This window comes from Bos indicus x Bos taurus, chromosome 11 (genome assembly GCF_003369695.1).
Source record: "Bos indicus x Bos taurus breed Angus x Brahman F1 hybrid chromosome 11, Bos_hybrid_MaternalHap_v2.0, whole genome shotgun sequence".
Classification (NCBI taxonomy): domain Eukaryota; kingdom Metazoa; phylum Chordata; class Mammalia; order Artiodactyla; family Bovidae; genus Bos; species Bos indicus x Bos taurus.
In genome coordinates, this window is record NC_040086.1 from 78,615,016 (window position 1) to 78,638,247 (window position 23,232).

Here is a 23,232-nt window from a genome sequence, read left to right on the forward strand (position 1 = left end):
CTAAGAATTTGAAATACATTTCTGACGTTGATGGTAAGTTGGAGATGGCGTGGGGTGGCAGAGGTTGCTGTGACAGGTATGTGGAGATGGAAATTCATTAGAGCTCCCTGAAACCGAGCGGAGGGTACCAGAACTAACCAGAGGACTGAGTGGTCTGACGTGGCTGATACGCTGCATTAGTGGAGAGACATGGTGAAGAATCCATCCTGGTGGGGACACTGACTCTCTGTACCCACAGTACGCATTCTCAGTTGTGGGATACTCTTGTGCATTGTTCTTCATTATACAAGAAAATTGTAACCAGAAGGGGGGCCCTTTTAGAGAAGGGGTTTGAGCTGCTGTTTCCCTGTATCTTCCTAGGCTAGACAGAGAAAATGTGCTTAGACTGCAGCATATGACAGTGTCAATTCACTTCAGGAGAAAAAAATTCAGATGAAAGTTAAAGAGAGATTTTCTATTGTACCCTTGCTCTCTGCTCCCAACTCAGAGCCTGAGGTCTGTGCTTCTGACTTAAGGGTCAGCTGTCTCTCCTCTACCCAAACCTGATCTACAACTCCATTTTTATATTTATATACACACACACACACACACACACACACACACACACACATATATAAAACCCCTTGCAAAAAAATCTTGAAAATATGTTTAAATTATCAAAACTAACTCCAGATGAAGTAGAAAGCCAAAATAGGTAGTAGCATTGTAGTTAACCTAAAAAGTTGCTAACAGACAACATGGACTGTAGCCCACAGGCTCCTCTGTCCATGGGATTTTCCAGACAAGAATACGGGAGTGGGTAGCCATTCCCTTCTCCAGGGGATCTTCTTGACCAAAGGCTCATGTTCCTTTAAATCACCTTGGGATGGATGATGGTATTGCTGACAGACTAGGAGTTTGACTGTCCCCTTTCTAAGTCCTTCATGAATGGTTGATTGAGCAACTTTCTTTAGGATGTAAAGATACTTAAAATATAACTTTTTTCTATGACTTTGAAACCTCAGCCCTAATCCAGAGATAAGATAAAAATCTGATTTCGCATTCTGGCAGACCAACATTTTCTCTACTTAACATGAATGAAAAATTTTATCAAATGGTTTGTCTATATTTATTGAGATGGTCATGTAATTTTTTTCTTTAATACCTTAATGGGATCATTTATGCCAGTGGATTTTCTAATTCTGAAGCATCTTGCATTTCTGGGAAAAACTCTATTGCGTATAATGTATTATTTTTTTCATATTTCTGCATTTCACTTGTTAACATTTAATTCAGGACTGTTGCACTCAGATTCATAAACTAAACTGGTCTATAATTTAATTTTCTGATACTGTTCTTATCAGATTTTTATGTCCGTTTATGCTAGGCTCAAAACAGGTCTTGGGAAACTATCTTTTCTTTTTCTATATTCCTTTTCTATTTTCTGAAAGTATTTGTATAATATAATAATTATCCTTTTCTTGAATATTTAACAGTTTCACAAAATAGCTTCACCTTGATATTTCTCTGGAAGAGAAATTTCTGACTATTGGTTCATTTTCAATTTATTTAATAGTTATTAGTGTTTTAAAATGTTTGTTGTGTCTTTAGTAAATTACTTTCATTCATCTTTTCCCAGAAAGCTGCTAATTTCATCAAAATTTTCAAATTAATGTTATGAAGTTATTCCTACAAATTTTCTAAGATTACTTACCTCTCCCCTGATTCTGTAGAAATGTTTTATTTTTTGTTCTTAATATTTATTTTAAGAACACTTATTTATTTCCCCTTCCATTTTTTTTTTTGACATTCCATTTTGTTAGGCACATGCCATCTTTGTCTTTTAAAGGTGAAAGCATTTTCTCTTTTTTAAATTATTTTTATTATATTGAATTTGCTTTCTATTTGTTAAATTCTCTATTAACAGTCCTTTATTTCTAGTTCCTTTGAGTTTCCTGTTCTTTTCTATTTTTTGAGTACCTATAATTTTTATTAATTTAATAACTTATTTGAATGTATAAATTTCCATCTAAGTAAAACTTTACTGCAACCCACAAGTTTTGATATAGTGTGATTTTAGTTATTTAGGGTTAAATATTTCATTATTTATACCATCATTTTCCCCTTATACCCATTAATTATTTAATAGTGTGTTTTTTAAGTTTAATGCATATAAGTTTTAAGATTAGCTTTTAAATATCAGTTTCAAATTCAACAGAGTGATGAATAGAGAATACGATTCTTTATGATCTCATGTTTTGATGTATTTTGAGTCCTTTTGGCATAACCTGTGGTCAATCTTTATAAATATTTTCAGTTCATTTCAGTCGTTCAGTTGTGTCCAACTCTTTGCGACCCCATGAACCGCAGCATGCCAGGCCTCCCTGTCCATCACCAACTCCCAGAGTCTACTCAAACTCATGCCTATTGAGTCGGTGATGCCATCCAACCATCTCATCCTCTGTCATCCCCTTCTCCTCCTGCCCTCAATCTTTCCCAGCATCAGGGTCTTTTCAAATGAGTCAGCTCTTTGCACCAGGTGGCCAAAGTATTAGAGCTTCAGCTTCAACATCAGTCCTTCCAATGAACACCCAGGACTGATTCTCCTTTAGAATGGATTGGTTAGATCTCCTTGCAGTCCAAGGGACTCTCAAGAGTCTTCTCCAACACCACAGTTCAAAAGCATCAATTCTTCAGCACTCAGCTTTCTTTATAGTCCAACGCTCACCTCCATACATGACTACTGGAAAAACCATGGCCTTGACTAGATGGACCTTTGTTGGCAAAGTAATGTCTCTGCTTTTGAATATGCTGTCTAGGTTGGTCATGACTTTCCTTCCAAGGAGTAAGCATCTTTTAATTTCATGGCTACAGTCACCATCTGCCGTGATTTTAGAGCCCCCCAAAATAGTCAGCCACTGTTTCCACTATTTCCCCATCTATTTGCCATGAAGTGATGGGACTGGATGCCATGATCTTAGTTTTCTGAATGTTGAGTTTTAAGCCAATTTTTTCACTCTCCTCTTTCACTTTCATCAAGAGGCTTATGTTCTTCTTCACTTTCTGCCATAAGGGTGGTGTCATCTGCATATCTGCATAAATATTTTGAGTTTATCTAAAAGTAATATCTATTCTTTATTTGTTAATGTGCAGGATTCTATATGTAGCCATCAGATAAAATCTTTCATTTTATTGTTTACATTTTTTGTGTTCTCACTAATTTTGTATCCAGTTGATTTGTCTGGGTCTGAAAGAGGTTTGTGAAAATCAGCAGTTTTGAGCAATTCAGATGGTTCAACATTGACGTAGTTCAACATGGGCGTTCTTGGGTTTATGACTCTTGGTTTCATTTTGCATCTTGATTTTGTAAATTTCTGTCTTTCATCAAGTTTGTATGTCACATTGACATTATCTAGGAGATCCCCAGGGCCCTATTCTTTAATTTTTTCCCCCCCACTCTGTTCTTCACTTTGCCTTTCAGCTGTTAAATCCATCTAGTGATTTTTTTGTTTTAATTCTGAAATTTTACTTTTAGGCCTAGGATTTCCTTCTTTTTAAAAAAAAATAATTTTAGTTTTGGTTGTGCTGGATCTTCAATGCCACACAGACCTTTCTCTAGCTGTGGTGAGCAGGGGCTGCTCTCTAGTTGCGGTGCATGAGCCTCTCTTTGCAGTGGCTTCTCTTGTGGAGCACAGACTCTAGGGCCCTCTGGCTTCAGTCGTTGTGTCTTCTGGGCTCTAGAGCACAGGCTCGATAGTTGTGGTGCACGGGCTTAGTTGCTCCATGGCATGTGGGATCTTACTGTATCAGGGATTGAACCCATGTCTCCTTCATTAGCAGGTGGATTCTTCACCACTGAGCCACCAGGGAAGCCCTAGAATTTCCTTTCTCGTTCTTTGATTTCTTATTTCTCTGCTGAGATTTTTATTCATGGAAAGCACTTTTTTTTTTAAACTTCATTGAGCATAATTATAATAATGACATTAAAATGTGAATAATAATAATAATAACAATATTTACTTTACAGGCTTTTCGACTAAGATAAATAAACTAAGGTAAATCCAGAGAAGGCAATGGCACCCCAATCCAGTACTCTTGCCTGGAAAATTCCATGGATGGAGGAGCTGGTAGGCTGCAGTCCATGGGGTTGCTAAGAGTCAGACACGACTGAGCGGCTTCTTTCACTTTTTACTTTCATGCATTGGAGAAGGAAATGGCAACCCACTCCAGTGTTCTTGCCTGGAGAATCCCAGGGACGGGGGAGCCTGACGGGCTGCCATCTATGAAGTCGAACAGAGTCAGACACGACTGAAGTGACTTAGCAGCAAGATAAATCCTATAAAACTTTTAACACAATACCTGGCAAATCGAGAGAGATGAGGAATAGAAATTCATGATAATGAATGAGGTTGAATATGTAGATATCATTTCCCTTTGTACATTTCCCTCTGTACGTGAATTTGTAATTTAATAAAATGTTTACAATCTCTTCCTCAAAGTTGCTGTTCCACTAAAACATGTATTTCAGTGTCTCTCGTTTGATAGACTCAGCTGTCACATAATCTTTCTTTGGTCAGAATTTCAGAAGAAGTACCTGTAATTTGTAAGATAGAGATAAGAGAGTAGGAAGTGATTTGCCATGGAATAATTTAATTGATTTGTGTGTTTATTTGATTGCCAGGAGTACTGAATTCATGACCATTCAACACTGATTGTATTAATTGATTATTTTGACAAATAGTTGATTTATCTCTTGGAGGAAAAGAGTATATTTCAAACTTAATTTCTCATGTGTCAAAACCTCTTTTAAACCTGGGTGCACAGGGACAGATTATCTACTTCTGAAGAGAGACTTGCTCGATTATACACCATTTCTTCCCATGATCGCTTCCTCCTCAGATCATAGTGTTGTAAGTAGCCTGATACTATTGCTTGGCATCAGGATACAGAATCCCAAACACATGGAACAGTTAAAAACCAACTCCCATGGATGATTTCATTGCCTCAACTCCATCTGTAATGTAAATCCTTCAGAGGTGCTTTCTATTCTTAGAAGAAAAGTCACAAGCTGGAGGGTGCGTCACCCTCGCAATCAGCACCCCTTTTAGCCCCTAATGTGGACCATCTGCTGGTTGAAGAGGTTACAGTGCTCCAGAAACGTCCTTACAGAATTTCTGTATGTTCACATGTATCATCTGTCACGTAATTGTTTGTTTTACAGCCCATACCTATAATGGGCTAAGTGGGGACTATTTATATTAGTTAGCAATGAGTACCGTTAATTAGTATTTCATGCAACTGGAACATGTTAAGAAAGCTGACACAAATCTGGCTGGGTTGGGAGATTCCATGTGAATTTCATTATGAAATTGCTAGGATATTACAGTTGCACAGGTACCAAGGTTTCTTCAGCTGCCAGAAATTCTGTGTAAGTTCAACACATGAAAATGACAAACCATCATATTGGGTCTAGCTCAGCTGATGGACAGAGTCAGTCCACTTTGTATCCATACCCCAGATTCCTCATGATGGCTCACCCAGGGCCTGTGGAGACATGCAGCTGAAAAGTCACAGAACCTGTGCAAATCCTGGGGAAGAAAGCCGGAAAAAGAAACAATGGGCAAAAATCTTTGTGGTCCAAGTGCTTAATGCTAAGTGAGAGGTTGGCAGTTGGATAAAGTGTTTTTGTTAACTGGTGCAAATGGTTTCATTTTCCTTATTCTCATTTTTAGACACTTTTTATTGATTCAATGACACCTCTTCAATATCATAACTGCACTAAAGCAAAACTGGGTTTAGTAGACAATGAAGACACAGTTACATGTCTAGACCTATAAGAAAGTGTCTCCAATTAAAATATTGGAGAAGATAGTCATGCCAGCAAACCATCCTTTAATTCCTTTGAAAAGGAATCCCCACCTATGACTACAATAGAAGCTGGCAGGCCATTCTAAACAATCTCTGAGCAACTCCATGTGATGGGTCCCCTCTCCCTTTTAGGATTTTGTAAGGTATGCACAGTGTATTCAATCTGTCATCTTGGTTTACAGAATCAGACAATATTTTCACATGTTGATCTCAGCTTCAGAAAGAATGCTAATTGTTTTGTCAAGCCAAAATGAATTTTTTAAACAGTGAGGTTTTATAACTTTTTGTGTGATTTATTACTTGGTGGAAAAACAATTCTGTATTTCTGACAACCAGGTCAGTGTTACAGAAGTTAGTAATATGGTTTACGATGTTTTCTGTGAAATCTCTAAAGTGTTGTTTAGTAAAATTTACGGAAATTCTGGTGGGTATATCATGCTGTCAGAGGCTGCTTGTGTATCTTTGTTTGATAAATATACTTCAGATCACCAAACAACTCTTTCCATCACAGAAAATTCTGGGAATCTGAACCACTGGTTACCAGCAGGTCTCTGCTTCTTGTTACCTATGTTAACGCGAAGTGCATAGATTTGGATGGTAGTTGCTGGTGAACAGACATCACTCTGGCCTGACAGCAAGCTTCAGGAAGGCTTACTCCTCAGAGTCCTCCCCAGCTTCCTTGCCTTGAGGCAATAAGAGGGCAGATACCTAGCATGTTCTTAGCATGCTTGTCTCTCTGTAAGTATTTTGCAATGGATTTTATTCATTCCTAGAGAAAACCATCAGCTTCTCTGACTGTGTTAATAGCTGGATCACTATATGTACCGTGTCCGCTTCCACATCCACTAGATGAACATCATCTACAAGCATGTAGTTATAACTGATTTCTGACCACACATTAGCCTGGACCCTTTATAGGTCCCAGGTCTTTAATCATATCTCACATAAGCAGTAGATGGTTGCTTGTGAGTTTTAAATACAGTCAGCAACTTCCTTTTTCTTACAGAAGCCTTATCTCAATTATATTTGCTGTTGCATTTAAATGACAATTTTCATCTTTCACTATTCTGTATTTGCATATGGCATGATTATTATATTTTTCTTTTTATCTAAATAGTATCCATAGTAACTTTTACACTTTAGATTTCAATAGAAATCAGATATGAATAGAACCTTCCTTTATTTTTCTAGTATCTTTAGCATTAAGACTTTACCATGAATACTTTAAATATTTCCTCTACTGAGTCATATGGAAAGCTTAAATCAGTTTTGAAGTCCGATTAAGGGGATATATAGTATCTTGGCTGCCTCCAAGTCAAGATACAGGATGTAGAACAAAACAAGAAAAAAATAAAAGAATAGATTCACAGTTTGTACTGAGCTTTGGGATGCTCTGTGGTCACTTTTGGTCTCCTACTGCCCATAAGGCTCCCTCCAGAGTTCATGTATCCTCACTGGAGATACAACCAGGTTTGCAGCCTCCACAAGATATTATCTGAGTTTTGCTGGGTTTTTTTGGTCATCAAAATAAATGCCACTGTCTCAAACTTGCTGACTGGATGTATGTAAAACAATCCCATGAGGGAGAAGGAGCAAATAGTATCATCTCTGAGCTGAGAATTCCCCTTCCAGTTGAGAAAAGCCCTTACTGGGCAAAGCAGACATCAGACTCAAATGAGAGTGGGTTGCAGAAATGAAGGCTAATCCAGGAAGCAGGTTCAAGCCACTAAACTGAATGGCTTATGGGAGATGAAAAGGGAGATGAAATATACTCTGAGGGGAATGGCTCAGGATGATGAGTGAGGCTAGGAGTTAGCTCTGCTGCTACATCTTTGTCTTCTGACCAAGTGAGTTCGTTGTACCAAGCCAGCATCTTTACTATATGCCAACTCAACTCAATGAGAAAAAACATCAGAATGGTTTATTGGGAAGCCTTAGGCAAGCTGTGGTGTTGGAGAAGACTCTTGATAGTCCCTTGGACGGCAAGGAGATCCAACAAGTCCATCCTAAAGGAAATCAGTCCTGAATATTCACTGGAAGGACTGATGCTGAAGCTGAAATTCCAATACTTGGGCTACCTGATGCGAAGAACTGATTCATTTGAAAAGACCCCGATGCTGGGAAAGATTGAAGGAGGGAGAAGAAGGGGATGACAGAGGATGACATGGTTGGATGGCATCACCAACTGGATGGACATGAGTTTGAGTAAACTCCAGGAGTTGGTCATGGACAGAGAGGCCTGGTGTGCTGCAGTCCATGGGGTCACAAAGAGTTGGACATGACCGACTGAGAGACTGAACTGAACTGAACTGAACTTAGGCAAACTAGAGGATGGTCACCATGAAGTGACCTTCAATAACGTTTTGCTTAATTGAGTTTTACTCCATTACTAAGTTCTGATGAAATAAAATCTCCCGGGCAAATGTTGATCAGGACAAAAATGTATATCTAAAAAGAACTTAAAATAATTATGATGGCACACAGAATAACATAGGTCTTCTATCTACTATATTATATGTATTAATAGAGTTCAAAGACCTTTAATTCTGAAAATCTTCAAGAGTTGGATAATGGACAAGTCTGTTTCACCTCAAGTCAAGAAAGGATTAGGTTATTGCTAATCCCTTCAACGTATCTTATTGAATAAACCAGGAAGAGTCTAATGCTATGAAGTTAAAACCATTCTAACTTGTCTCTTTTGCTTGGGTTTGCAAATGTGCACACACTTCAACCAAATCAAATTGGAAGGAATACATTGTAGTAGATACCAATAAAATCCTCTGCCAAAAATAGTCGCTAGAAATACAGTAGCTTGTAAACTAAATATGCTTAAAGTAACAGAAATCTATGACAACCAATGTATTATATGAGGTTGTATGATTAAATCTAACTGTGTGGATTCAATTATAATTGCAGATGTAGGAGCCGGTACATTGGCAGACAGACTTGCTAAGCTCAGCTTGCAAAACAGAGTAACAAAAGCTGGAACCACACCATGAAAAGTCTCAAGTCTCTCTATTCGATCGCATGCTGCCCCCAGAGAATAGTTATTGGGAGGTGGACAAGGGCTAGAACAGATTAGCATATGGTTAGATATAATGATTAGATGACTCTTTGTATAGTTAAAGGAGTGCATAACAAACACTTGGAATGCTGAGCACAGCAGAGTCAGTAAGTCAGTGCCTTGCAGCTTGATTATTCATGTGCTGCCTTAAGACAGCAGAGCTTACTAACCTGCTGGAAAAATTTATGACGCTCTTGTGGTCAGAGAGGTAGGGGAATGCATGTGTGCCTGTGATGATAAACGAATTCTTGGATGGGATGCCCTTTGTTGACTGGTCAAGCCAGGGATCAATTTGGGTTATCGAAAAGTTGGTTTACTTATTTGAAATCCAAAAATATTCAAATAATTTAAACAGGCTCTCAATGCAGTGCCATTAAAAGTCATTTTCTGATAGATAACTAGTGGGAACCTGCTACATAGCACAGGGAGCTCAGCTCAGTGCTCTGGGATGACCTAGATGTTTGGGATGGGGTTGGTGTGGGAGGGAAGTCCAAGAAGGAGGGGATATAGGTGTACATGTAGCTGATTCACTTTGTTGTACAGCAAAAATGAAAATAACATTATAAAGCAATTATACCCTAATAAAAATTTTTTTAAAGAAAAACTAAGTCATTTTCTTTCCTGAAGTGTCTGTAGACCACAGCTAGGTGACTTTGAGTGTTTACTATGTGCTAGGCATTGAGTTAAATATTTTACATCTTCAATTCTTTTAGTTCTTTCAGCAACCTTTAGAAGTAGACACTATTATCATGCATTTAATTTTGTAGATGACAAAAATGAGGCTTAAAAAATTGGTTACTTCCACAGGCTAGTCAGGCAGTGGTGGTGGTGATTTAGTCACTAAGTTGTGTCCGACTCTTGAGACCCCATGGAATATAGCCTGCCAGGCTCCTCTGTCCATGGGGATTCTCCAGGCAAGAGTACTAGAGTGGGTTGCCGTTTCCTTCTCCAGGGGATCTTCCCAACCCAGGAGTTGAACCCAGGTCCTCTGCATTGCAGGCAGATTCTTTACCAACTGAGCTACAAGGGAAGCTCCAAGTCAGAGCTTAAATCTAGATCTATCAGACTCAAGTTTGGGTTCTTTCTTGCTCATCTGTGCTTCCCAGTAGGCATCTAAACACTTCACCTAGATATTCCAACAACCATGGATTTACAGGAAAAATTCAAATGAAAAGTATGATAGAATAATGGCCTCTAAAGATGTCCATGTTCTAATTCCCGTCACACCTGCAAGTATATTTCCTTACATGGTAAATGGACTTTGCAGGTGCAACTAAATAAAGAGTCTTGATTAGAAGGTTAGCCCAAGACCCATATTTAACTTTCTAATCTGTATATAGAACACAAGAATGAATGTCTGTGGCTCTAAGCCTCTAAATTTGTGCTAGTTATGCCAGCAATACAGGAAACTTCACTGATATTAGAAGGTCAAGGAATTCCATAGGAAAAAAGTCCAGGCTAAGTTTATGCTAACGGTATTTTAGTACTGATGCATTGAGAAAAATACTCTTGGACTTCATATACTTTGAGAAGCAGGTCATGTCGTGTATAATCGAAGACCATGACTTAACTTTCGCCACCCCTGCCTTCTTCTGGAATATACAGATTGATGTGTGCTTAGTTGCTCAGTCGTGTCCGATTCTTTGTGACCCCATGGACTATATAGCCCATCAGGCTCCTCTGTCCATGTGGATTCTCAGGCAAGAATACTCGAGTGGGGTGCCATGCTCTCCTTTAGGGGATCTTCCCAACCCAGGGATTGAACCCAGGTCTCCCGCATTGCAGGCAGATTCTTTACCATCTGAGCCACCAGAGAAGCCCATAAATTGATGTGACCAGAACAAATAAATGGCTACTGAGCCAGTAAACGGAGAAGGCAATGGCACCACACTCCAATACTCTTGCCTGGAAAATTCCATGGACTGAGGAGCCTGGTAGACTGCAGTCCATGGGGTCGCTAAGAGTCCGTCATGACTTCACTTTCACTTTTCACTTTCATGCATTGGAGAAGGAAATGGCAACCCACTCCAGTACTCTTGCCTGGAGAATCCCAGACAGAGGAGCCTGGTGGGCTGCCATCTATGGGGTCGCACAGAGTCGGACAAGACTGAAGTGACTTAGCAGCAGCAGCAGCAGCAGAGCCAGTAAATGTCTATCCTGGGCCCTAACCTGGAACTCCAACTCCATCGACTCTTTCCCCACATGGACTCAATGATGATAATTACCAGCTCGTTATATAATGGGAGTGGTGTAGGATGGATCTCAGCACCCTGCATTGTCATCTAAGGAATTCGGTCAATTTCACATGTACAAATAATAACCAGCCACAGGATATAATGCAGGTGAAAATCTATTTATAATAACAGCAAAAATATGAAATCTTTAGAAATAGATTTAGAAAGAAGTGTTCAAATTGTGTGTTTAAAAAACTGTAATAGCTCCTGAAAGGTACAAAGGTAGACTTGAGTAAGTACAAAGATGTTGCTTGTTTTTGCTTGGAATGTTTTGATACCATCAAGATGTTAATCCTCTAAAATAAAATCAGTTTAATCCCAATTGAACTAGACAAATTGATATCAGAATTTGTTTTGGAAAAATACACATGCAAAATAACTAGGAAGCAGTGACAAGGAAGATATCTAAATATATTACAAAACCTTGAAAATTAAAACAGTATGATAATGGTGTGCCTAAAAATCAATGGCAAGAACAGAAAGTTCATAAATACATGGAACTACATATGCTACAAATTATAATCTAGAATATTATAATGGTTATTCCTTGGACTACCAGGGCAAAGATGAACTTTTTATATCATATTGCTGGAAAATAAAAACATAACACTAGATCCATTTTCACCATGCACATATGAGTATTTCCAAATGAACCATAAACCTAAATGTAAAAAAATGCAACTAAACAAGTATAGACGAAAACATGGGAGAATAACTCTACAACTTTGGTATAGTGTTTCCATACTGCGTTTTTTTTTACTTTTTACTTTTAATATTTCTGTAATCTGTTTTGGAGGCTCCTCTTGTATGCAATATATGTTTGGATTGAGTTTCTGTGACCTGATCTATAAAACTTTAAAAGATTAATATTTTATTTACATGTATGATTAGACTATAAATACACATATATATTTGTTTAATTCTGTTATCTCATGTTTTTAGTTTATAGAGTTTCTTTGAAATCCATTACCTCAGTTGGCTTTGGCATAGATTCAATTGTTCTGTATCTGTTTTTCTTTGCAGATAATGTGACTTTCAATCAATAAACTCAGTATTTCCTTAATCCCTTGACTTTTTTCTGTATTAGGACCTCAATACATATTGTTTTATTTATAGGATTCTTCATTTCAGAGACTCCAGTCATGTCATCTTTAGGTTAGACTGTACCACCACATTACTAACCGCTTTAGTATCTTAATCTTTTCCCTCTCGATATTCATTAAGATTATTTTAATCTTTCCTATATGCCCATAATTCAGTTTTAAGTGGTCAACTCTGTTACAATCTTCTTCTGATTAATTATATTTTCTGTGATATAGAATTAATTAATGTTAAGCAATGTTTTGGTCCTTGGTTTGTTTTAACTCTAAAAATTCTCTTTTCATCTTACTCTGTTATTTGAACTTATCTCTGAAGTCATTTTGACTGGATCTTTTGTCTTCTTTTTGTATGTGGTATCCCTTTCGTCTCTCATTTGTTAACATCAACTTATTATCATCTGTTTCTACAGTGTATTTGCAAGCTTTTCCAACGTTTTCTGTGCTTAAAGTGGGAATCTCTTTCTGGCCCTTTTGTCCTTTTGTTTTATTGCAATGTGAGTAGACTCCCTTCAAGTCCCTTTCCATCTTGGCTGAGAGTTGTCTTTGCCCTTGATGCTACAGGTCAGATGGGATTTTCTGTACCCTAAAGACCACGGGAGGGAAAAGGAGGGTCAGGCATTTGAGAAAAGCCTCAGTCAGTAGTATCTGTAGCCTTGATTTGTGGTTGATTCTTCTCTCCCAACTTGGGTTTTGTTAAACTATGCCCCAAATCTCACAGATAATTTTATATAAGAATATTCTCTCAGTGTTGTTTTAGCCATTAAGCTTTTCAATGCTCCTTGTAAAAAGTTGAAGCATGAAATCATTATTTGAATCCAAAGGACAAATAGAAAACGGAAAGATCAAAAGTGATGATTTGTTAACGGATGCCTCTAAATGTTGCATGAGGCTACATTTTCACTGTTAAATTTGATATTAGTAAAAATAATCCATTATACTTGAAAGAAATAATATGTTCAATTTTCTTATTTTGTAAGAATTCCTGAGCTTGTATGGTACATGTGAATTAATCATTATAATTTTAAAATGTAATAAACTACTGGAAACAAAAATAGTTTTAAAAGCAAAATTATAAAGGAATTTCCCAAAAAAAGTATGGGCATAATTTATATTTAATGGGTAAATGTAGATGAATTTTAATACATATGTTGTACGAAAGTGGAGATTCCAAAAATAAGACTGTCCAGGATCTACAGACGTCACACACATCCCAGTATCCGTGGACAGTGGATGTTTTCTCAGTTCCAAAGTCCTGGATCCTCTGCTTTACAGAGTTGCCTGGCATCATTCTTTTACCCAACTTCACCTTTCTGATGCCAGCAGCCATTTTTACATCTTCCCAAGTGAAACAGAGCAAAGAGATGGTAAAAGAGGTTGTGGTGGTGGGTCCATATTATATTTACAGTGGCCCTGAGTCTTTGGAAATCCTCTCTTGTAGTTGGGCTTTTCCCCCCACATTGTGGGTCCTGCCTCCCCAAGTTAGGAGCTGGAAACTAATTTTTCTGATCTTTATGTAGCTGGGGCACAGAAATGTGACCCCAGTTCCTGTCAACTGTACTCACCGCCCAGGCTGCAAGAATTAGAGATGGACCTCTTTTAAAAATCTGTGCTTTTGCCCCATCTTTTGCATGCTGGAGAAGAGGAAGTTCTGTGTGGCATCTCTTCCTGGGCCAGGAGGCTAAAGGAGCACAGTGGAGAGACAAGGCTTTCAGATGCAGTGATGGCAGAGGTCCTAGCAACAGCATGCCTGGTGAAGGGTCTGTGGGATGCCCCCCAGCACCTGGACACAGAGATGATGAGATTCCCATTGCAAGAAATTCTGTGATGTGCCTGGATGTTGTTCTAGGCTACAATAGTAGCAGCCAGTCTGATTCTCTGGCTCTCCCAGAGTTGCTGTGGGTTTTCTTTAGGAAAAAATGTTTCTCCTGAACCAGAGTCTCTGGCTGGTCTTGGCTTTGGGGCTTATGATAAGGGACCACATGTAGTGAGGAGAAGCACCTCCAGGTTTTCCTGTGCTGTGAATTTTCCTCTGCTGTAGTGAATTTGCTTTCCCTTTGTATTCTCTTTGGTTAAAATAACTCTTCATTGCTCTAGACTATTGGCTTTGGGCCAGGGCTGTCAGATGTGGAAAATAAAAATACAGGATACATCATGGATTATATGGTTCAATTATATGAAATGTCCAGCTTGGTGAGTGTACAGAGACAAAGCATAGAACAATGTTGCAAAATGTCCATTTGTGTTTGCCTTAGGCTAGGCATGCTGACGTCAAGTGGGTGCTAATAGGTTCTCATTTCCTTTTGGAGGGATGACCAGGGTCTTAACAGGGGTTATGGTGATGACTGTACAACCCTGTGACTATTCTAAAAAGCCCTTAAATTATATAGTTTAATTGGGTGCATTTCATGGCATATGTATTACTACTCAATAAAAATAAAAACATTTAAAATGACTAGTTAGATTTGAATTTCAGATAAACAAAAAATAACTTTTATCGTGTCCTATATAATATTTTGAATACACTAAGAATATGTCTTGTTTATCTGAAATTCCCTTTTTAATATGATTTTTTTAAAAAATATCTTTTGTCTATCTCAAATTCCTGAGTCCAGGGCTGACTTTCAGTAGAGCATGGCAAGGGAGCTGCTCTGTTTGGTACAAAAGCCTGACCCAGAAGCAGATTGTCTACAAATATTTTAGTACAAGTTTCCCCATAAGCATGCAGCATCATGGGGTGAGGAGGCAGTTACCTTTCCAGTCACACCTGAATTCCCAATTAACTGATGTCCTGTATTTTCTCTGGCAGACTTACTGTAGATGTTGATGATGGCCTTGCTTTCCTCTCCTCTTTAAGTAGGGCTTACCATAATGGCAAACACCAGAAAATGTGTTATTTCACTTTTGTATTTATTTTTTAAATGTCAGACTCTTAGCTGCGCCAAACAAAACCATATAGATGCTTGGAAATTTATGTCTTAATCTTTCAGTGGCTTCTAGTCTTTCCTTTCTGTGGTTGTAATTCCCTGAAAATATATGGCTGAAGCACACTCATTTGTTTTGTTTTTGCATCTCCATCTTCCTCAGTGTTTATGTATGGCTAAACACACACACACACACACACACACACATTTGTGAAAAAGTGCATTTAACTTACAAGAAATGATTAATTACTATCAATCAGAATATTTTCTCAAGAAAACTTTATTTCTAGGAAATTAACAATCTTTATGCATGATGCACCTGGGAAGAAAGGCTTCCCAGCACTAGTGGTAAAGAACCCACCTGCCAATGCAGGAGATATAAGAGATGTAGGTTTGATCCCTGGGTTGGGAAGATTCCCTGGAGGAGAGCATGGCAATCCACTCCAGTATTTTTGCCTGGAGAATCCCATGGACAGAGGAGCCTGGTGGGCTACAGTCCATAGGGTTGCAAAGAGTCGGACATGACTGAAATGACTTAGCACACATGCATGATATACGGGAAAAAATTGCTGTGGTACTTCAGTTACACAATGAAAATCCTGCAGTAGACATCCATGAGGCAGTTGCAAAGGTCCAGTTCAGTTCATTTCCATCTCTTAGCCATGTCCAGCTATTTGCGACCCCATGGATGCAGCACTCCAGACTTCTGTGTCCATCCCAATTCCCGGAGCTTACTTGAACTCATGTCCATAGTGTCGGTGATGCCATCCAACCATCTCATCCTGTGTTGTCCCCTTCTCCTCCCACCTTCAATCTTTCCCAGCATCAGGGTCTTTTCCAATGAGTTAGTTCTTCACATCAGGTGGCCAAAAGATTGGAGTTTCAGTTTCAGCATCAATTCTTCCAATGACTATTCAGGACTGATTTCCTTTAGGATGGACTGGTTGGATCTCCATGCAGTCCAAGGGACTCTCAAGTCTTCTGCAACACCACAGTTCAGAAGCATCAATTCTTCTGTGCTCAACTTTCTTTATAGTCCAACTCTCACATTCATACATGACTACTGGAAAAACCATAGCTTTGACTAAACAGACTTTTGTTGGTAAAATAATGTCTCTGCTTTTTAATATGCTGTCTAGGTTGGTCATAGGTTTTCATCCAAGGGGCAAGCGTCTTTTAGTTTCATGGTTGCAGTCACCATCTGCAGTGATTTTGGAGCCCCCAAAATAAAGTCTTTCACTGTTTCCACTGTTTCCCCATCTATTTGCCATGAAGTGATGGGACCGGATGCCATGATCTTAGTTTTCTGAATGTTCACCCATGTTCAAAAGGAGAAGACACAGGCTCCACTTCTTTATGGAGAAGAGACAACAGATCATGTAGGATGGGAGGTATTTTTGTGGCCATCTTTGAAAAACGCAAGCTAATACAATATATTCAGTCATCAATCTTTTAGTAAAAGGCAAAATATTTTTAGTTATATATAGGTTCACTCATTGGATTTCTTATTGTTTCATGTAGATAAACCACGCCTATGCATGGCTCAAGATTTCAACTTAGACAAAAATGTTAACTATATTAGGTGATGGATGCATCAATTAGCTTGATTGTAGAAATTATTTCACCATGTATGTGTATATCAAATCATCTTGCTATACACTTTAAATATATACAGTTTTATTTGTCAATTATTTCTCAATAAATCTTGAAAAATAAGAATCACTAAGTTGTTTTTTCCTAGAACTAGATGAGTTGATTATAAAATTCATTCGAGGATAAATAAGGAAGAATATAGAAGAAGCCTCTTAAAAAAGAAGCAATTCGGGAAACTGGCCTACTAAATATTTGAAACATATTATGCAGTGCAACACTGGTGCATGAATAGACAGATCAGTGGAAAAGTAATGAAACTCCAGAAATTTTCTTTTTAATTAATACATGATAAAGATGGCATTTCAAATTGGGGAAGAAAGGGACGGACTCTTTAATAAGTAGTGGTGAGATAACTGGATAGTAACATGATTAGAGATAAAAGTGGGTGTATTTCTCATCTTGTAAGTGAAGATAAATTATCAAGACAATATCTAAAATGACCAGATATTTAAAATGTAAAATTTGGGAGACTTGGCTCTAGTAGTTAAGACTCTATAATTCCAATGCAGGGGTTGTGGGTTTAATATTGGTTGGGGAACTAAGATCCCACATGCCGAGCAAGTGCTGCAGTGATAAGCAAATAAATAAATAAAATGTAAAAGATCCCCTGGAGGAGGGAATGGCAACCCACTCCCAGTATTCTTGCCTGGAGGATTCCAAGGACATAGGAGTGATGGGCTACAGTAGATGGGGTCGAAAAGAGTCATGACACAACTGAGGGATTAACACTTTCAATTAAAAATTGAAAAAATGAAATCATGATAAACACTAAAAAGAGGGATGGTAAGTAAATTACTAATGTCCATTGGAAAAACTTGCTTGTTATGGCTCAAAATCCAACAGTTATAAGGAAAAAACATTAATTTGACTACTTAAAATTAAAAAAATAATTTTGCATGACAAAAATAATAAGAAAAGTAAAAAAGGCAATGGACAGATATTGGCCACATATTACACAAGGATGATACACCTCATGTTTGGGTTCAACCATGCAAAACTCTTTGCTCATCGATGTTCCAAAATGGCAATTTTATATTGATTAATGTAATATACAAAGGACAGCTGAAAAAGAAAATAGGAATTTTAACAACCTTATAGAAAAATAGTCTAGAAATATGAGCACACAGTTCACAGGAAAAAAAAATACAAATGGTTCATAACCCATACGGAAAAATGTTTAACCTCACTCATTGCAGGAAAATGCATATTCAAAAACTATAGGGAAATACCATTTTTCACCTGTTATATTGGCAAAAATCCCAAATGTTGACAACATGTGCTGTTATGGAGACTGTGGGGAAAATTGACACTCTCATATTGTTGTTGATGGGATGCAAATTATCCAACCCCCTGGAGAGGAAGAATTGGTACTATCTAGCATAAGTATGGAGGAGTCTGATGGGCTGCAGTCCATGGGGTCGCTAGGAGTTGGACACGACTGAGCGACTTCACTTTCACTTTTCACTTTCACGCATTGGAGAAGGAAATGGCAACCCACTCCAGTGTTCTTGCCTGGAGAATCCCAGGGATGGAGGAGCCTGGTGGGCTGCTGTCTCTGGGGTCGCACAGAGTCAGACATGACTGAAGTGACTTAGCAGCAGCAGCAGCAGCATAATTATATGGAGAAGGAAATGGCAACCCACTCTAGTGTTTCTTGCCTGGAGAATCCCAGGGACGGGGGAGCCTGGTGGGCTGCCATCTCTGGGGTTGCACAGAGTCAGACATGACTGAAGCGACTTAGCAGCAGCAGCATAATTATATAATGCACTGGTCCTCTGACTCAGTGTTCCTACTTATAAGGATTCTTGGGGGTTCATTTCTAATGTGATTAACCTTTTCCCTAGTAGAAGTCTGATGATATCACAAATAAAAAACAGGAAATGGGGAATTCCCTAATGGTCCAGGGGTTGAGACTCCATGCTTCCACTAGAGAGGGCACAGATTTGATTCCTGGTAAGGGCGTCCCAGTTGGCACTGGTGGTAAAGAACCTGCCTGCAAATATAGGAGATGTAAGTGATGTGGGTTCTAACCCTAGGTCGGGAAGATCTCCTGGAGGAGGAGGGCATGGCTACCCACTCCAGTATTCTTGCTTGGAGAATTCCATAGACAGAGTAGTCACCAAGAGTCAGACACAACTGAAGTGACTTAGCACGTATGTGGGGAGTAAGATTCTACATGCCTTGCAGAGCAGCCAAAAATAACTAAATAAAATAAAAGACAGGAAATTGAGGGTATTCCTTAAACTGGTCAGTTGGTTAAGAGGAGGTCAGTTAACAGACCTTCCACTCCATTTTTATGCAGAGCCATCTGGATTTGCAGCTTCATGACATATATTTTGCTAGGGTTCTTAACAAGCTAAGCATAAGGAGAGGGGCTGGTATGTACTTAGATTACTGGGAAAGAAACCAGAGTGGTGGACATCAGCATCTGTAGTTGATGAAGGGGCAGGCCAGTTTGGTGGGTAGTACAGGTCCTGCTAGCTGAGCCACCAGAACCGTTCAGGCAGTGTCGACAAGACAAGCAAGACTTTTGCATCCACACTTGCTTGTGTAATGCAAACTCAGTTGCAGTTTAACTACGAAAACAAAAGAGAATTCATTACAACAGAGAACATAGATCAGAGAGTATTTACGTGCCTCTGCTACAAATAGACACACAGACCTCTGTGACTGGGAGCAGATCACGACTGTGGATCTCCACTTTCTCGCCTAGAAAGCAAAGGGTTTAGTTCACATAGGGTCGAAGGGTCCTTTCAATTGTAACATCTGCAAATCCATGCAGCTGCGTCTCTGAAGCCTTGGCCTCCAGTTCATTAGCACTTGGCAGCTATGGCAGAAGGGGCTCGAAGTACTGTTGAGACACTATTGGGTGACATGCTGCCCCTACCTGGACATCAGTCATGGCTCTGACCATCTTGGATAGTCTGTCCCAGCTTAGAACTCACTCCACTCTTGAGCTCTGCTCAGCATTTCTTTTTATGAAGACCATTTGAATGTTTCTGTTATACATCTTGGTTGCCATGCAAACTTGGCTCGCAGAAGCCTGAAACAAACCCCAAACACCTCCTTACATACTTGCTTTATGACATTTTATTTGAATGCCAATATAACAAGTTTATAGTAAATGGAGGATATGGCAGGAGACTAAAATAACACCATAGTCTTTGAACACTCTAATCTGAGCTTAATAATTTTAAGATTTTTTAGACGTTTGTAACTCAACCTATGGGCATAATGTAGTAGTAATGGCACTTGGGTAAAGATGTTATGCTCAGAAAGATTGTACTGGATCAAATAACACAGTGGTTCCAAAGGAAACTAAATCTTTTTAAAACCCTCAAACATCAGTTTAAACTGTTAACTTTAATTTTATTTTAAATTCATGTTAAAGTAATTGCATCAAGCTGGGATTAGGTACCGTCTCTGACTCTCCTACAGAGTTAACCATTTCATGTATTAGAAACACAACTAGAGTTACTTAAAAGGGGTTGTTGTTTTTCAGTCACTAAGTTGTGTCTGACTCTTTGCAACTCCATGGACAATAGCCTGTCAGGCTCCTCTGAGATGTCCCAGGCAAGAATATTGGAATGGATTGCCATTTCCTTCTCCAGGGGATCTTACCAGACCAGGGATCGAACCTGAGTCTCCAGGTGGATTGGCAGGTGGATTCTTTACCATTGAGTCACCAGGAAAACCCATTTAAAAGGAGAGGAGGTGAAAAATAAGCTAGAGGTTTCGGCATATGGTGGTTTTGCATAAGTAGTACCTGTTCATGTGTCTCCCTCAGCCTGGACATCAGTCATCCATCTCTGCATCAGTTAGAAGACAGAGCATCCCTCTGAATGAATTACCTCGTGCAGAGACCACAAAACCGTTCTCAAGTTCTTGAGCAAAGGGACATTTCGACCAGGACCTTGCTTGTTAAGAATGTGAATGTTCAGAGTTGGTCTGATGAGGCTTTTATGACAACAACTCCTTGGAGGTGCAGCCTTTGGAGGAGAGTGAGCACTGGGCAGGGAGTCACCCAGACCAGGATTCCAGGGCTTGCTCGGCCAGTCTCTAGCATCCCAACTTTAGAAAATTTATCTCTCTTGGTCTCAGTATGCTAAACTGTCAACTTAGAGAATTAATAAAATCTCAAGGGTCAAATCTGAGCCTAATGTTCTGGGACTTTTTCATTTAGCAAAGCTCTTAGGATGCAAACAGCAAGAAGGGAACCGTCCACGGGGAGCATTGTGGAGTGTTATTTCACTTCTCTTTGTTTTCCTATGACCACAAACTCAGTCACATCCAGAAAGGGCCAGGAAATGCCCAAGTGCTCTGGTCTGGGCAATCTCAGGCCGTGGGGGGCAGTATCAATCTCATTATGTGGGGAAAATAAGGAAGCAATGTGAGTGCTCAGTCACTTCACTTGTGTCTGATTCTGTGCGATCCTGTGGACTGTAGCTTGACAGACTTCTCTGTCCATGGGATTCTCCAGGCAAGAATACTGGAGTGCCGTACCCTTCTCCAGGTTATCTTCCGAATACAGGGATCAAACTAGGGTCTCCTACGTTGTAGGTGAATTCCCTGACAAGTCCAAGGAAGGCTTTAATTCAGCTTTTTCTTGACAAAGCAGTACTCCAGATTTCCATCCACAGATGGGTGCTGGCCAGTCCCAAAGGGCTTGGACGCTCCAGCAGATGACCACTGCCAAGGTCATCAGAGCTGCAGACTGTCCAGCAAGAAGACTGCATACAGATCAACTTTAGGATGGACTCACTGAGATTGACTCTGGGTGGACAGAAGTGGCCAACAGAGAGGGACCAGTCAGGGCTGATGGTCAAGGAACAGCCCGAGTCAGAATAGAGGGACACTTCCTAACACTGGCCATTTGGGACCAGAGTCCCATTCTTCCCTGTGCATGTCATTCTGTTGCTCCAGTGATACAGTGTAGACATGAGCCAGCTCCCAGAAGGGGATCGGAACATGATGTCTATACCCCATCATTCCAAGTTCTTGAGTAAGTGTCTACCTGCGCTGGACAAAGATCACTCCTTGGAAACCAAATGTCTGTGATTCCGTTCAGAAGAATTTCCACATAACTTCCTCTCAAGCTCTTAAAGTTTAAGTGCCCAGATGTGATTTGGAGGCACTTAGTTACTCTGAGACTCAGGCTTCACACAGAACCCAAAGTCTTTGATTTTTCTTTTTTAAACAGGAATGTAAGCGTTTGAATTGGTAACTTCCCAGGCTGCAGGCTCTCAGCTTCATTTTTCCAAATAATTTTTCTTCTGCTAATTACAGAGTAGGGTCACCTGTAGAGTAGCTTCAATACTTAATTTTTTGAACATATAACATCTAAAAGACACAGAATACAAGTCTCATCTCAATTTCCTTGTTTTATTTAGAGATTTAAAAATATAGTTATGTCAAAAATAAGATTAAAAAAATCAAAGATATACAGTCATGAAAGTTTTTTAAATGGCATGTATTTCATGTATCTACCCAGCTAAAGCCTTACTTTAGCAGAAAAAACATAAAATTATTAAAACTTGGGTTTGTTAAATTAATGTGTGCTGTGTGCTAAGTTGCTTCAGTTGTGTCTGATTCTTGGTGACCTCATGGACTGTAGCCCGCCACCCTGCTCTGTCCAAGAGATTCTCCAGGCATAAACACTAGAGTGAGTTGCCATGCCCTTCTCTAGGGGATCTTCCCTACCCAGGAATCTAACCTGCATCTCTTACCTCTCCTTTATTGGCAGGCAGGTTCTTTACCGCTAGTGCCACCTGGGAAGTCCCTTTAGTTCAGTTCAGTTCAATCACTCAGTTGTGTCCGACTCTTTGTGACCCCATGAAATGCAGCACGCTGGGCTCCCCTGTCCATCACCAACTCCTGGAGTTCACTCAAACTCATGTCCATTGAATTGGTGATGCCATCCAGCCATCTCATCCTCTGTCATCCCCTTGTCCTCCTGCCCCCAATCCCTCACAGCATCAGGGTCTTTTCCAATGAGTCAACTCTTCGCATGAGATGGCCAAAGTATTGGAGTTTCAGCTTCAGCATAAGTCCTTCCAAACAACACCCAGGATTGATCTCCTTCAGAATGGACTGGTTGGATCTCCTTGCAGTCCAAGGGACTCTCAAGAGTCTTCTCCAACACCACGGTTCAAAAGCATCAATTCTTCGGCACTCAGCTTTCTTCACAGTCCAACACTCACATCCATACATGACTACTGGAAAAACCATAGCCTTGACAAGACGGACCTTTGTTGGCAAAGTAATGTCTCTGCTTTTGAATATGCTATCTAGGTTGGTCATAACTTTCCTTCCAAGGAGTAAGCGTCTTTTAATTTCATGTCTGTAGTTACCATCTGCAGTGATTTTGAAGCCCCCCAAAATAAAGTCTGATACTGTTTCCACTGTTTCCCCAT